We start from the raw sequence: 15,466 nt of genomic DNA, 5'->3' as shown, positions 1-15,466 counted from the left end.
GGGCATCTTTGCACAAAAATGAGGCTTGGGATCTAGTGGAGTTGGCGGCTAGAAAGAAACCCATTGATAGCAAAATGGGTGTTCAAGAAGAAGACAAATGCAGAAGGAAAGGTGGAGAAATACAAAGCTCGGTTGGTAGAAAAAGGTTATTCCCAAATTCCGGGAATTGATTTTGGTGATATTTTTTCTCCTGTTGCGAAGGTAACTTCTATTAGATTACTTTTATCTGTTGCTGCTGCTTCTGATTTTGAGGTAAAACAGATGGATGTGAAGACAACATTTCCTCACGGGGATCTGCAAGAGGATATCTACATGAAACAACCTGAAGGCTTTGCGGTGAAGGGTAAGAAAGAACTGCTATGCAAGTTAAAGAAGTCTCTGTATGGGTTAAAACGGTCACCAAGGATGTGGTATTAGAAATTTGATACATTTATATGGGGACTTGGCTTCACCAGAAGCAAAGCAGATCACTGTGTGTATTATAAATTAATTGGTGACTGTGTTATTTATCTGGTCTTGCATATGGATGATATGTCGCTGGTTGGAAATGACAAAGAAATTATCGAGGATTTGAAGACCCATTTGTCCTCCAAGTTCGACATGAAAGATCTTGGTGCTACAAACTATATTTTGGGCATGGAAATTAAAAGAGATCGAACAGAGAAGAAGCTCTGGTTAAACCAGAGGAAGTATGTCGAGACAATATTGCAGAGGTTTAATATGCAGGATAGTAAACCGGTGAAGGTTTCTATTCCTGCAGGTGTAAAGTTATCTGTTGAACAGTGTCCCAAGACACAAGAAGAGGAAGAGGACATGTCCCATGTTCCATATGCAAGTGCAGTCGATAGCCTGATGTATGTGATGGTCTATACTAGAACAAACATTGCACATGCAGTGGGAGTATGGAGCAGGTTTATGTCAAAACCAGGGAAGGAGCATTGGACAGCAGTGAAGTGGGTTTTCAGGTATTTGCATGGCACTAGTGATTATGGTTTGTGCTACCAAGGAAGACCAGGATTGGACAGAGCGTTGGATATTCGTGGCTTTGTTGATGCAGACTAGACTAGAGATCTAGATCAAAGAAGATCTACAAGTGGGTATGTGTTTAACCTATTTGGAGGTGCAGTCAGTTGGATGAGTAAGAAACAATCTGTAGTGGCACTATCAACTACAGAGGCAGAATACATGGCAACCACTCATGCAAGCAAGGAAGCAGTTTGGTTGTAGAGATTGTGTTCAAGTATGAGGTTAGTACAGGGAGCTATAAGGATAGGCTGTGACAGCCAAAGTGCAATTTTCTTGGCAAAAAACCCTGCATATCATTCAAAGACAAGGAACATTGATGTTTAGTATCACTTTGTGAGGGATATGATAGAAGACAAAAAGATGTTGTTGGTAAAGGTGGACACTTTGAAGAATACTGTAGATGCATTGACAAAATCTATGAACTCTGAGAAGTTCTCTTGGTGTAGAGAAACAATGGGCATTGCAGGGCTGGATAAATGACTAAGCTCTCTTGTGGCCCTCTTGTTACACAGTAATTTGTCACTGTCCTCATCTCAATCCCTTTGTTGTGTCATACATCAAATAAACATGGCCATATCTTTCCACTCATGCAAGAAGATTAAGCAAATGCTTTCTAATGCTGAAGATTGACCTTTTTTGACTAAGTTCTTGCATCGTCGCTAGTAAACCCTTAAAATGCGCAACGGTTCTCTGTCATGCACTGTATCGTTGCGACGTCGTCGCTAATCCCCAGTTCATGACCTGCGATGATCCAGATTTGGCGAATTAGTTCAAACAGATGGCCTTTTGGATGTTTCTAGAGCTGGTTGTTGGGTCAGTTTGGGTGACCTTTCTGTTGGAAATACTGAGAGGGGGGGTGAATTAGTATTTCTTACTTTTTTTTTTAATTGTTCTAGCAATTGCCAACAACCTATATAGATATGTATATGTATACACAGAACACAGAAATCAACAGCGGAATTTAATGCTTTTATTAAAACTCAAGACAGTGCAAAGAAATAAATACAATATAAGTATAAATCTGATTGTGAATAGTTGTCAAGCTCCAACTTGGACTTCAGTGAGGCTCCAACCTCCAGAGCACCAACTCTGTTTTGCAGTGGTTCTGCACTTAGGAGCACCTACCCCAATGACTTCAGTCATGTTCAGTTCTGAGGCTCCAATCCAACCTTGGTATAAACAGGTATGCTGCTGCACTCTATTCAGCTGAGGTTGTCTCACTCCTGCCTCTGCTGCTTCTGCTGCCTCTACAGCCTCCGCTGCTTTTTCTGCGTCTTTTGCCTCTGTTGCTTCTACTATCTCACCCTCAGGTTCTTCACCACCATAACCGCACCAACAATTCTCTGGTTCTACCGTTTTATACATTCCCATGCCTTTGTCCATTTGTTTCCGCTTACACCGTCTCTTAGGCTTCCTCCTCAGTCGTTGTTGTTTCCTCTTACTCGCTTGATCTTTCAACTTCCCTCTCTTTAGCAGCAGCAGCCATCAAATCATTGAACTGCTCTGATTTTCCCAGTATTATTTCAACCTTTGCTTTCTGGATGGGACGGCCTCTTGATTCATCTCTCATATCAATGGTAGATGTTGAGATTTTCTTTTCTACAGCTAGACCATTGTTCTTCAATATCTCAGCAACAGTAACCACTGTGGCAATGGCCATTCCTAAAGCAGATAGCTCCACTTCTTCATGTTGTTGCATATACCTCTTGGCGAGGTTGACATAGAAGAAGAGTGGCTTCTTGGTATTGGAGACTTGAATCCTGTTTTTCTTGTGAACATCATTCAGATCCATGTTTCCAACTCGCTCAGTGATTTCTTCCACGGCCATCATTCCTGTGCTTTGCTCTTCAGGAAATTTTCCCCTCTTAATACCTCTGCGTTACTTCTCTACCTCCATTGTTTTATTCCAAAAACCCACGTAATCGCGCCCATATTAGCCTCTGCCACATTCGCAATCACAGCCGTTGATCACCCTCATCCAACGGTTCCCGCGTCGCTACGGCCTTTTGCTTGCACATTAAACCTCGTGCATCTCCTCACCGTTCGATAAAATCCTGCCGCGATCGGACGACAGTCGTACCTTTCCTCGCCAAAACCTACATACGCGTTAACCTGCGGGGGCGGCAGTTTTCATCTACCACACGTCGTATTTTGATTGGATCGCTGGCCCTTGTACGTATACCATCGAACCCCGGTGGGCGGTGCGGGGAATACCGCTTACCGCCTACCTGTACGTCTCCCGCGTATTATCGTCCACACATCTTTCACATGCGACGACCATTGGATCCGCTGCTCTTTGATCCGACGGCTCACATTCATCTTCCATGTATGGCTATGTCGAAATAATGAGCAGGCGGTCTAATAGATCAATGGGTATACCATGTGGAGACTTGTAATTTGTTCCACGGATTTTTGTGATGCCACGATTTGTTGCAACAACCAATATCGGTTCCATCTCATTCTCTAGAGCATGATTAAAAAATGAGAAGCATTCAATGTCAAGCATATGGACTTCGTCAATAAAAAACACACCTAGTACAATTTCAGCTTTGCCTTCTTCCCTCCATTCAGCAACTTTACTGTTCCCTCACTTTAGAACGGATCTCTCCAGTATCTCCTGTAAGGAGGGCCAGAAACCCTTGCGTCCTGCTATTGATGACATCGATCTCATGTAGCGTAATGCAATGCACCACTTCTTTGTGTTTCTGAAGCTCTCCATCCGGGCACTGTACGAACTTGGTCTGCGGCCCCATTGCATCATAATCCCTGGACCTCGCAAAAGACCGCCCCAACTTTGTAATCTTCCCAAAAGCTTTATCGATCGCAATCACATCCCCACTCTGGACCTTCTCCTTGCTCAAACCTTTGATCATCTTGCTCCCCAAATCATACACAGTCTCCATCTTTGTCGTCTATCTGCTCCTCGAATATTGCCATATTGACATCAATGACAATCTGTGTCCAACAATCTCCCCCTTTGTTATTGATGGCAATATTCTTCTACTTTCTCCCCCTTTGACATCAATGGCAAAGGGATGCATATGGACTCCCCCTGTCAAATTGCTCCCCCTGTCCTGCTACATCTTTATGAATGAACTTGAGTGATGATAAAGAAATAACCCCCATCTTTTGACGCAGATGTTTGAATGCTTCTCGAGGAAGAGGTTTTGTGAAAATATCAACTATCTGCTCCTTAGTACTGATATATTCCAGGACATTGTTTTGTTCAGCGACTTGTTCACGGAGGAAATGATACTTGATTGGTATGTGTTTGGTTCTTGAGTGCATCACAGGATTTTTGCTGAGACTGATAGCACTTGTGTTGTCACAATAGACGGAAATTGGTTGATCTGTACATATGTCGAGATCTTTTAGAGCTTCCTTCATCCATAGTATCTGAGAACAACAGTCTGCTGCAGCAATATACTCAGCGTCGGCTGTGGATAATGATATGGATGATTGTTTTTTGTTGAGCCAGGATACCAAACAGTCTCCTAGGAAGAATGCATTTCCACTAGTGCTTTTCCGATAATCTATACTTCCAGCCCAATCAGCATCGGTGTATGTAGTTACAGTCAGTGTTGAGTCCTTTGGGTACTAAAGACCGAAATCAGAAGATCCCTTCAGATATCTGAGAATTCTTTTTATAGCTAATAAATGGGATTGTTTGGGAGCAGATTGAAATCTTCCCACCATTCCTACTGCTTGCATTATGTCTGGTTGTGTAGCTGTTAAGTATAGAAGGGCTCCAATCATTGACCTGTAATGAATTGCATCTATTAGAGGGGAGTCATCATCTTTGCTCAGTTTGCAGTTTGTGGTCATAGGTGTGCTCATGGGTGCACAATCCTCCATTCCATATTTTTTGAGCATGTCTTTTAGATATTTGGTTTGAGATATACACAATCCTGCTCTAGTTTGAGATATTTGAAGTCCAAGGAAGTGGGATAGCTCTCCTATCATCGACATCTCAAACTCTTTTGACATGTTTTGAGAAAATTCATGGCTCATTTCATCATTATTACTAGCAAAAATCAGATCATCGACATAAACAAGAGCAACTAGTAACTTACCTTGATCTGTCTTTATGTATAGATTGCTTCCAGCCACTCCCTTTTTGAAGCCTTGTTGTTGTAGATAGTGATCCAGTCTTGCGTACCAAGCTCTAGGAGCTTGTTTCAACCCATATAAAGCCTTTTTCAACTTACAAACTAAGTCCTTTCCTGTTGTTAGATCAAAACCTTCAGACTGCTCCATGTAGACTTCCTCCTTGAGTTCCCCATTTAGAAATGCTGATTTCACGTCCATTTGATAGATTTTGAATCCTTTTGAGCAAGCAAATGCCAAGAACATCCTGATAGCTTCCATACGGGCCACTGGTGCAAATGTCTCTTCAAAGTCAATTCCTTCAATTTATGAATAGCCTTTGCAGACAAGTCTTGCCTTGTTTCTGATAACATGTCCTTCCTCATTCACTTTATTTTTGAACACGCATTTTGTTCCTATTATGTTTTTGTCCTTTGGACGAAGTACGAACTCCCATGTCTTGTTCTTCTCAATTTTGGTCATTTCTTCTTCCATGGCTTTTACCCAGTGAGGATCCTTACTTGCTTCCGCAAATGTTTCTGGTTCTATCATAGATAGGAGGGCAATGACTTTTCTCTTTGGTGTAATTGTTATCCTTCTTCGGCTCTGCACACCTTCATCGCTATTGCCAATGATCTGCTCTTTTGGATGGTGTCTTTGGACATACTTCGTCTTAGAAGGGGTATTAGGTGGTTCTCTTTCCTCTTCATCTTCTTCTTCTTCCTCATCTATTTCTTCTTCTTTAGGTTCTTCTTCTTCAATGAGAGAGTCATCTTCATGTTCTTCAATTTCCTTTACTGGAAGATCTTCATCAGCCTTTACATGAATGCTTTCCACTATTTTCTTCAGTCGATAATTGTAGCACTTGTAAGCCTTGCTCCGTGTAGAGTATCCAAGAAATATCCCTTCATCAACTCGAGAATCAAACTTTCCTGGTGAACCATCATTTATTTTTATGAAGCACTTGCTTCCAAATATCTTGAAGTACTTCACCGAAGCAGGTCTTCCTTTCCATAGCTCATAAGGAGTTTTATCACAATTTGGTCTTAATTGAGTTCGATTCAGTGTGTAGACAGCTGTCCCTACTGCTTCTCTCCAGAATCTAGGCTGTAAGTCTGCTGCTAATAGCATAGTTCCTTCCATTTCTTGGACTGTTCGGTTTCTTCTTTCAACTACCCCATTTTACTGAGGTGTTCTGGCAGCCGAGAATTCCCTTTTAATTCCATGAATATTACAGAACTCACTAAACTTGTTTGATGTGAATTCTCCTCCTTTGTCTGTTCTGAGGCACTTAATTTTTGAATCTTTTTCATTTTCTACAAGGGCTTTTAGATTCTTGAAACACTCAAAAGTTTCAGATTTATACTTTATGAAATATATCCACATCATTCTAGTATAATCATCAACAAATAACACAAAGTACCTTTCTCCTTGGAGTGCTTGATTTCTAGTTGGCCCACATACATCAGCATGGATGATCTCTAAGGGCTTTGATGTACAGTGTTCCTTTGTCTTGTGGTTGATTCCAGTCTGCTTTCCATGTTGACATGGACCACATACTGCTTGATTTTGTTTGAACATCCTTGGGGATGTCTCGTACAGCTTTGATCTTGCTGATATTGATCAGATTTTCGAAGCTTGTATGTCCAAGTCACTTGTGCCACAGCCAACTCTCATCTGTCTGACTCAGGTAGCATTTATTTTCTTGAATCTTGTTCAGAATTTAAATGTTGTCTAGTGTCCTCACCCCTTTTGCCACAAGTTTCCCTGAGGCAGAGTTCCTTATTTCACAGTCTTTGGTGCTGAAAACAACCTTATGTCCTTGATCACAGATTTGGCTGACACTCAAGAGGTTGTGTTTGAGTCCATCAACCAGCAGAGCATCTTGAGCTTTTCCTTTTCCATTGATCAAAGTAACTGTTCCTTTTCCTGCAATTCTGCCAGATCCGCTTCCAAAGGACACATTCCCTTCCTTTTTTGCTCAGTGAAACAAACTTCCTTTTGTCTCCTGTCATGTGTCTGGAGCACCCACTATCTATAAACCACTGGTTTCCATTATTTTGAGCATATAGAGCCAGGCTGCATTTGTCCATGCTAGAGTTCTTGCTACTCGTCTTTCTTCCTTTGAGTGGGCAGTCTTGTTCATAGTGTCCATTATTGTAGCAGAAAGAGCAAATCAGATCAAATTTGGTCAAGGGATCAAATGAATTAAAGGTTTTGATTTGTCCCTGCCTTTTGGGGGCATATGAGTTGATTATTCTATCCTTTAGCTTTGTCTTTTCACTTCTGCGAGCCATACAATGTCTGGCTTGATGACCGAAGTTTTTACAGTGAAAGCAGTGTCCAAGAAAGATGGTTTTGTACTTGTTGAAGCAACCACGGTTTGAGTCGATTTCCTTCCTGGGAATTACTCCTCCCTCGTTCTTTGGATTTGCGATGGGCCCTTGGTGGAGTACAGGTTTGTATTTGTTGTAGTGTCCATGATTCAACTCCACATTCTTGGGATCTGGGTGCACTTTTCATCTTTTGGATTGTAGGAAAGTGCATCAGCATAGCTTTTCGCATTATTCTTAGTGCTTGAGGATTCTCCTTTGAAACCTATTCCAGACTTGTCATGTTGAAATTTTTTATTTTTCAGAATAGTCTCAAGTATTTGAGAGCTTTTACAGCCCTTTTTAATTTGCTCCAACTCCTTTCTCAGAGACACTATTTCGGTCTCGCGTTCTTCACAAGTCTCTTCCTTTTCTTTAAGCTTTGCTTCCAAGAGATCTTCTCTCCTTCTTATTTCCTCGTTTTCCACTTTGAGAGAAATGATTTTGTAAAGTAGTTTCTCATTTTCTTCAATGGCACTTCTTAACAGTTCATCTACATTTCCTTCCAGCCCTGAGTCATCATCATCTGCGAGTGCCATGAATAATGCTTCTTGGTTTTCATCATGATTGCTTTCCTCATCTGATTTCCTTTTGATGACCATAAACTCATCCTCATTAGACTCATCTTGCTTGGAGAAGAAGTTTTTCTTATTGAACCCTTTCTTTTTATGTGCCATTCTTTTAGAATTTCCTTCATCATCACTATCATGTTTATGAGGACATTTTGCTGCATAATGACCTATTTTACCACATTTAAAACAGATAAGAGGATACTTGCCTTTAAGCTTAGATCCTTTCTTCAACGTTCGTACAAATTGAGCCAATTCGGATTCCACATCTGACTCATCACTACAATCATTCCTTTCTTTCCCCTTCTTTGACCTTGAGGCCTTGAATGCTGCATCTTTGGAGCTTGGGCCACCTTTCCTCATTTCATAGGCAGTGAGAATTCCATGGAGTTCATCCATTTTGAGGGTATCTAAATCCTTTGCTTCTTCTATAGCGCTTATTTTGGAGTCAAACCTGTCTGGAAGAGACCTTAATACCTTTTGAACAATGGTACTTTCTTCAACTTTTTCGTCCAATCCTTTTAGGGAATTTACCACTTCAGCTACTTGGAGGAGGTATGCTGCAATATCTTCTTCATCTTCCATCCTCAAACTTTCAAATTGTCTTCTGTGAGTTTGAAGCTTTGCCTTTTTTACTTTTGAGTCTCCATCGTACAAGCCAACTAGCTTCTCCCACATTTCTTTGGCCGAGGTACAGTGCATGATTTTTGTAAACTCGGAATCAGTGATTCCACTAGTGATGGAGTTCATGGCCTTTGCATTTGCGATGTAGGCTTTCCTCTCGTCTTGGTCTGTTGGAAGAGTGGAAGTAGTTTTGTATTCATTTTGAACAAAATGCCAGACTTCAGGTCCAAGGGACATTAAGTAGTAAGTCATTCTTTTCTTCTAGAAACCAAAGTTAGTGCCATCGAACAAAGGAGGTCTTCCTGATGCTTCATGGTTTCTCATCATGGCTGCGGATCCTTCTTCAAGCTGTTAGGCTAGTATGAAGAAACTTGGCTTTGATACCAATTGTTGGAAATACTCAGAGGGGGGGGGTTGAATCCGTATTTATTACTATATAGATATGTATATGTATACACAGAACACAAAAATCAACAGTTGAATTTAATGCTTTTATTAAAACTCAAGACAGTGCAAAGAAATAAATACAATATAAGTATAAATCTGATTGTGAATAGTTACCAAGCTCCAACTTGGACTTCAATGAGGCTCCAACCTCTAGAGCACCAACTCTGTTTTGCAGTGGTTCTACACTTAGGAGCACCTACCCCAATGACTTCAGTCCTATTCAGTTCTGAGGCTCCAACCCAACCTTGGTATAAACAGGTATGCTGCTACACTCTATTCAGCTGAGGTTGTCTCACTCCTGCTCTCCTGCCTCTGCTGCTTCTGTTGCCTCTACAGCCTCCACTGCTTTTTTTGCCTCTTTTGCCTCTGCTGCTTCTACTATCTCACCCTCGGGTTCTTCACCACCATAACCGCACCAATAGTTCTCTGTTTCTACTGTTTTATACATTCCCATGCCTTTGTCCATTCGTTTCCGCTTACACCGTCTCTTAGGCTTCCTCCTCAGTCACTGTCGTTTCCTCTGACTCGCTTGATCTTTCAGCTTCCCTCTCTTCAGCAGCAGCAGCCATCAAATCATTGAACTGCTCTGATTTTCCTAGTATTATTTCAACCTTTGCTTTCTGGATGGGACGACCTCTTGATTCATCTCTCATATCAATGGTAGATGTTGAGATTTTCTTTTCTACAGCTAGACCATTGTTCTTCAATATCTCAGCAACAGTAACCACTGTGGCAATGGCCATTCCTAAAGCAGATAGCTCCACTTCTTCATGTTGCTGCATATACCTCTTGGCGAGGTTGACATAGAAGAAGAGCGGCTTCTTGGTATTGGAGACTTGAATCCTATTTTTCTTGTGAACATCATTCAGATCCATGTTTCCAACTCGCTCAGTGATTTCTTCCACGGCCATCGTTCCTGTGCTTTGCTCTTCAGGAAATTTTCCCCTCTTAATACCTCTGCGTTACTTCTCTGCCTCCACTGTTTTATTCCAAAAACCCACGTAATCGCGCCCATATTAGCCTCTGCCGCATTCGCAATCGCAGTTGTTGATCACCCTCATCCAATGGTTCCCGCATCGCTATGGCCTTTTGCTTGCACATTAAACCTCGTGCATCTCCTCACCGTCCGATCAAACTCCACCGCGATCGGACGACAGTCGCACCTTTCCTCGCTGAAACCTACATACGCGTTAACCTGCGCGGGGGGGTTTCATCTGCCACACGTCGTATTTTGATTGGATCGCTGGCCTTTGTACGTATACCACCGAACCTCGGTGGGCGGTGCGGGGAATACTGCTTACTGCCTACCTATACGTCTCCCGCGCATCTTTCGCATGCGACGACCGTTGGATCCGCTGCTTTTTGATCCGACGGCTCACATTCATCTTCCATGTATGGCTATGTCGAAATAATGAGCAGGCAGTCTAATAGATCAATGGGTATACCATGTGGAGACTTGTAATTTGTTCCACGGATTTTTGTGATGCCACGATTTGTTGCAACAACCAATATCGGTGCCATCTCATTCTCTAGAGCACGATTCAAAAATGAGAATCATTCAATGTCAAGCATATGGACTTCATCAATAAAAAACACACTTGGTACAATTTCAGCTTTTCCTTCTTCCCTCCATTCAGCAACTTTACTGTTCCCTCACTTCAGAACGGATCTCTCCAGTATCTCCTGTAAAGAGGGCCAGAAACCCTTGCGTCCTGCTATTGATGACATCGATCTCATGCAGCGTAACGCAATGCACCACTTCTTTGCATTTCTGAAGCTCTCCATTCGGGCACTGTACGAACTTGGTCTGCGGCCCCATTGCATCATAATCCCTGGACCTCGCAAAAGACCGCCCCAACTTTGTAATCTTCCCAGAAGCTTTATCGATCGCAATCACATCCCCACTCTGGACCTTCTCCTTGCTCAAACCTTCGATCATCTTGCTCCCCAAATCATACACAGTCTCCATCTCTGTCATCTATCTGCTCCTCGAATATTGCCATATTGACATCAATGACAATCTGTGTCCAACACTTTCCACCTCTTGTGCAACCTCCCTTGAGGATAAGCTCCCTCTCCCTCGTTTCATGGAGGCTCCTCCTCCTATAAAAGCACTCACCATTGCTACGATCAGCTAGTTACTAATTCTTAGTTCCAAATTCTTGGATTGCTGGTTGCTAGTTCTTGTTTTTAGCAAAGTAGATAGCTTTGGTGTGAGTGTGACAAGTGTGGAATTACTGGTAGTTTGATAAGAGGTTGTGGAGTGCCTTAGCCTTCCATTAGAGCTTGTATGAGAGAGAGATATTATCCATTTGGGAGACCCATTCTTCAGAGTGAATGCTTGAAGGAACATACCGGCTGGACCCTCTGAGAAGGCTTGTGACGTCAAGGCTTGGTTGTAAGCTTTGCTCTTGATTTATTTTTAATGCAATCAATAACGATTTCCTATATCTTGTGTATAATTTACTTGATAGCTTGTGACTCCTTGACTTTATGAGTAGATAGAGCTTTGTTGTTTTCGGTTACGTGCTCTGTTGTTTCTTGTGGTGTTTCAGGTAAATTACTCCTTAGGAGAAGGAAACAAAAGCTGGAACAACGCAATGAAAGCTTCACCAAGCACCGGTTTTGAGGTAAGCAGCCAACGATGACTATTTAAGGAAATTGATTGTTGTTTTGTCTTTGTTGTGACTAGACCCACTCTAGGGCTAGAGGGGTTGCCTCTATCTGCAGAGGGAACACTTCCTTGCATCACACCCCTGTGGAGAAAAAACAACAAGTGGGAGAATGTTGGGTTGTGTTATATTCTTTCCACGACTAGCCCACGTAGTTAACCGGGGGGTTAGAAGGGGGGCGGAGCCCCCCCTTCGTTGCGCCGATTGCGTAGTGGGGGGGGCGGGGTCACAGGGGGTTTGAGGGGTGCAAGTAACCCCACTCTATGGGGTCCGGGGCAGCGCCCTGAAAAATTTTGTTTTTGGACCCTATATTAGGTTGGGCGGACTTACTTATGGTTTTGTGCATGATTTTTCGCACATGGGTTGGACGCGATGGTTTTCGGTCCATGGTTTTGGACGCGATGGTTTTCGGTCCATGGTATTGGATGCTTCAGTATGTATAAATATGTATTGTAACATTGAAAGGAACATAACGAAAAATCAAGCTGGTAGTCCCGGTTCTGGGATCCAGGGGAAAATCTTTGTGTATATGTGTTTTATGTGTTATGCTCTCGCATTGTTTATTTTCTGTGTTTTAGAATTCGTATGCAGGTAATTTTTGTACAGGGTTAAAACCTACATTTTCAGATGGTGCGATATGCTCCAACAAGGGGTGCGAATTACCTAGACTAGTAGCACGAATTGATCAGAGGGGAGAAATTCTAAAGCAAGGATATTTACCCAAGAGAGATCGATTTTCACAGGAAGATCGAGTTTCCAGTTGAGTTTGATATTTTCCAATGGAGGCCAAAGTTATTTACCCAGCTAGTGTGAGTTGCCAAAAGGGTCAAGTTTCTTAGCCAGGCCACATGTGTGAGCCGAAACCAACTTCGGAGGGACGCCGAATTGGTTTTGGTGGGTCGATTTTCTTCTAGGAGTTCAGTGGAACTTGCAGAAGTGATCAAAATAATTTTCTAAAGTTTTTTCGTCTTACAACAACCAACTGTAATTATTTTGCTATAGAACAATAATAAAACCTTCATCTGTTGCTCCGGTTTTCCTTTTGGGGTTTTTCCAAGCACATTTGTCCAAAAATATTGGTGTCTATAATTTGTGTGTGTGCACATAATTTCCTCAGTTCTTGTGGTTATTTATTTTCAGTGAAGTTGTAGTTGTGTTTTATTCAATATTTGCCACAAGTATTTTGCAGTTGACAAAATTTTTGAAAAGATAGGAGAATAATAACTAGTAATTTAATAGTATTTAAAATTTCACAACTACTAGGTTGTCACTATTAGTATTTAAGGAATCTAGTTCAATGCGTTGATGTAGGGGGGAGTTTGTGGTCTTTGTTTGGATTTGAAGCCCCTATGATTAATGGTTAGTACTAGTAGTACCATTGGGGCGATATTAATGGGGTTGGATTTTCTCTAAGGACCTCATAAATGGTTATCTATTGCCCTTCTTGAACTTCCCTCTCTACCTATGCTATTGCCAACATTGTGAATGATCTCCTTTCAGGAGTTTTTTTCGCTTTCTTCTAGTTCTAGGTCCTCTCCCATACCTCTTTTGATGATCTAGAGGGTTCTCCTTCCTCTTTCTCTCTTTAATTTGGCAAGGTATTTGTGATTGGATTGCATATTATCAAAGGAGGGATATGAGTTTGGTTTAGGAGAAGTCAGATCAACCCAATTTTGTTCCTTTTATAAACCTTCATTTAGGGCCTTTTCCTTTCTCAACTCTCTTTTATTCTCTTGGGACTTGAAGAGGTGAGCTTTTGTGGTCTAGTTACCCAAGGAGGCATTGGATAAGGCCTCCAATGATGTTCTAGGTTCTAGTGAGTTGACCACATTTTCCCTCATTAGGATTTCCATATTTTTTGGGTAACTTTCAAGGTGATCTAGCCATTCCTCTCAGGCCAGGATGGAGTTCAGAGTCCCCAGAGTTTCATTCTCCTTTTCCATTAAGGGGAGTTTCTATGTCACGTGTCCTCTTTAGTTGGTTTACTTCGAAGTGGATTTTGGGTTTTGAAAGGGGATATACATTTTACTAGGATTTTCCATATTCCTCTTGAGATACTCTTCTTCCCTCTTCCTGTGAACTAGGCATCGAGGGCATGTATATTAGAGGTGGCCATGTGTTTAGTATATGAAACACTTGAAAGGGATGTTCATATAGTCAAGTTTTTTCCAATGCGGTTGTTGGGATCCAACCTTGAGAGTTATCTCTTTTGGTAAGTCCTATGAAATCAACCTCTACACAAATTTTTGCTACTGTAAAAAATTCCATTGCTAGTCACGTTTTCGTTTCACTTTGAGGAAAGTTTTCAAACTATTTCCTATCCACATTATAATATATTAACTTCATAATTCTATAACACGATAGGGTTATTTTATTCATATTATTTTCTTTCATAATTTTTCTCTTAATAAGATCAAACCCTATCGTAGAGGGTGGTCACCTAATTAAACTAAAGCACTCCTACCATAATTTTGTCCCTGCCCTTATTTAACTTAAACAAGGAAATTATGAAGCCTCTTAAACCCATGTGAAACTTAAGGGAGTATCTAAGGATTTTCTCCTTGATAAATCCAACCTTAAGGGTATTCTCTTATAACTCTTTACTATTCAACTTTCTAGTGAAATGTTTTATTTTTTTACCAATATTTAATGACTATCTTTTTGCACTACAAACTCTTCCACTTCTAGTTGCATTACCCCTGGAATCTTGCTTCTGCATCTTTCCATTTCTCTCTTCCTTTTTATTTCTACTAATTTTCGATACTCTAACCTAGCTGTTCTCTTTGTTCCATAGGGGGTTTGCTAGTCAAGTTACTAGGTCCATGAAATTTGTTGCCTACTTTACCACTAGATCTTTGGGGTTGTTTTTCAATTTCAACATTTGCACTAGTGATGATCTCAAGTAAGTCTGCAGATAAAAAGGAGGTTGGGTTTTTATCTTGCTCATCATCCCCCTTTCAACTTTCTCGCTGAGAGTCATGGGCTTTAGGAGTCCCCTCCATAGGTATGAAATAGTCTTGGTGGTGCAATTAATGAGTCTCTCTATGCCATGTGATTGCATACGTCTTTTCCTAACTACCTCGCGTTGGGTCACCAATGCCTTTTAGATTTGTCATCACAATTACTTTGACCAGTGCTCGTGGTTGGTGGTGCATTCCCCTTATCCTTCATTGTTCCTTTCCTTCATGGCAGAAAAATATTTTGGTTTGGAAAACCTAGGGGTTTTGTTTCCTTTGTTTCTTTTCTTAATCATTAAACCTTTTCCCAAGCTCATTTAACTCAAGTTTATTCACTGGAAACCTGGGTTGTGGCCACCAAGGGAAGGGCAAAATACTTGTACATGTTGAGGGATTTAATTACTTGTATTGATGAGCACAATAACAGAAGTGATAAAGTTATGGGTACCATCCCTATATTATTCAAAATCATAGGATAAATTTTGTTCTCTTATCTTATAGTGATTTTCATATTATGGAAAAATATTACAATGGTTTTCATATTGTGGAAAAATATTATTTCCTGAATTGAAATCGGCCCCTAAAGACAAGGAAACTACCCTAAAAATATCATCAAATTGAATCAAATTATGTAAGAAAATATTAATTTGAGGCAGAGATATATATGTAAGAGGCAAGGCTCCAGAGAGATTGTTTATATAATAGAGTTCTTC

At 41.1% G+C, this 15,466-nt stretch overlaps 4 pseudogenes; all 4 read right to left on the bottom strand.

Moving 5' to 3' along the window:
• Positions 1-2,431: 2,431 nt before the first annotated feature.
• LOC149216336 (uncharacterized protein At2g34160 pseudogene) lies at positions 2,432-2,905 on the bottom strand (annotated as a pseudogene).
• A 345-nt stretch (positions 2,906-3,250) lies between these two features.
• On the bottom strand, positions 3,251-5,732 carry LOC149216335 (uncharacterized; annotated as a pseudogene).
• A 3,880-nt stretch (positions 5,733-9,612) lies between these two features.
• Positions 9,613-10,066, bottom strand: LOC149216334 (uncharacterized protein At2g34160 pseudogene; annotated as a pseudogene).
• A 366-nt stretch (positions 10,067-10,432) lies between these two features.
• Positions 10,433-11,094, bottom strand: LOC149216333 (uncharacterized; annotated as a pseudogene).
• Positions 11,095-15,466: the final 4,372 nt, after the last annotated feature.

Source organism: Pinus tabuliformis, chromosome 1_1, assembly GCF_031772625.1.
Source record: "Pinus tabuliformis cultivar Carrire ecotype Pingquan chromosome 1_1, CPIR1, whole genome shotgun sequence".
Classification (NCBI taxonomy): Eukaryota; Viridiplantae; Streptophyta; class Pinopsida; order Pinales; family Pinaceae; genus Pinus; species Pinus tabuliformis.
Note: the sequence above shows the minus strand (reverse complement) of the source record. Positions and strands in the feature narration are given on the sequence as shown.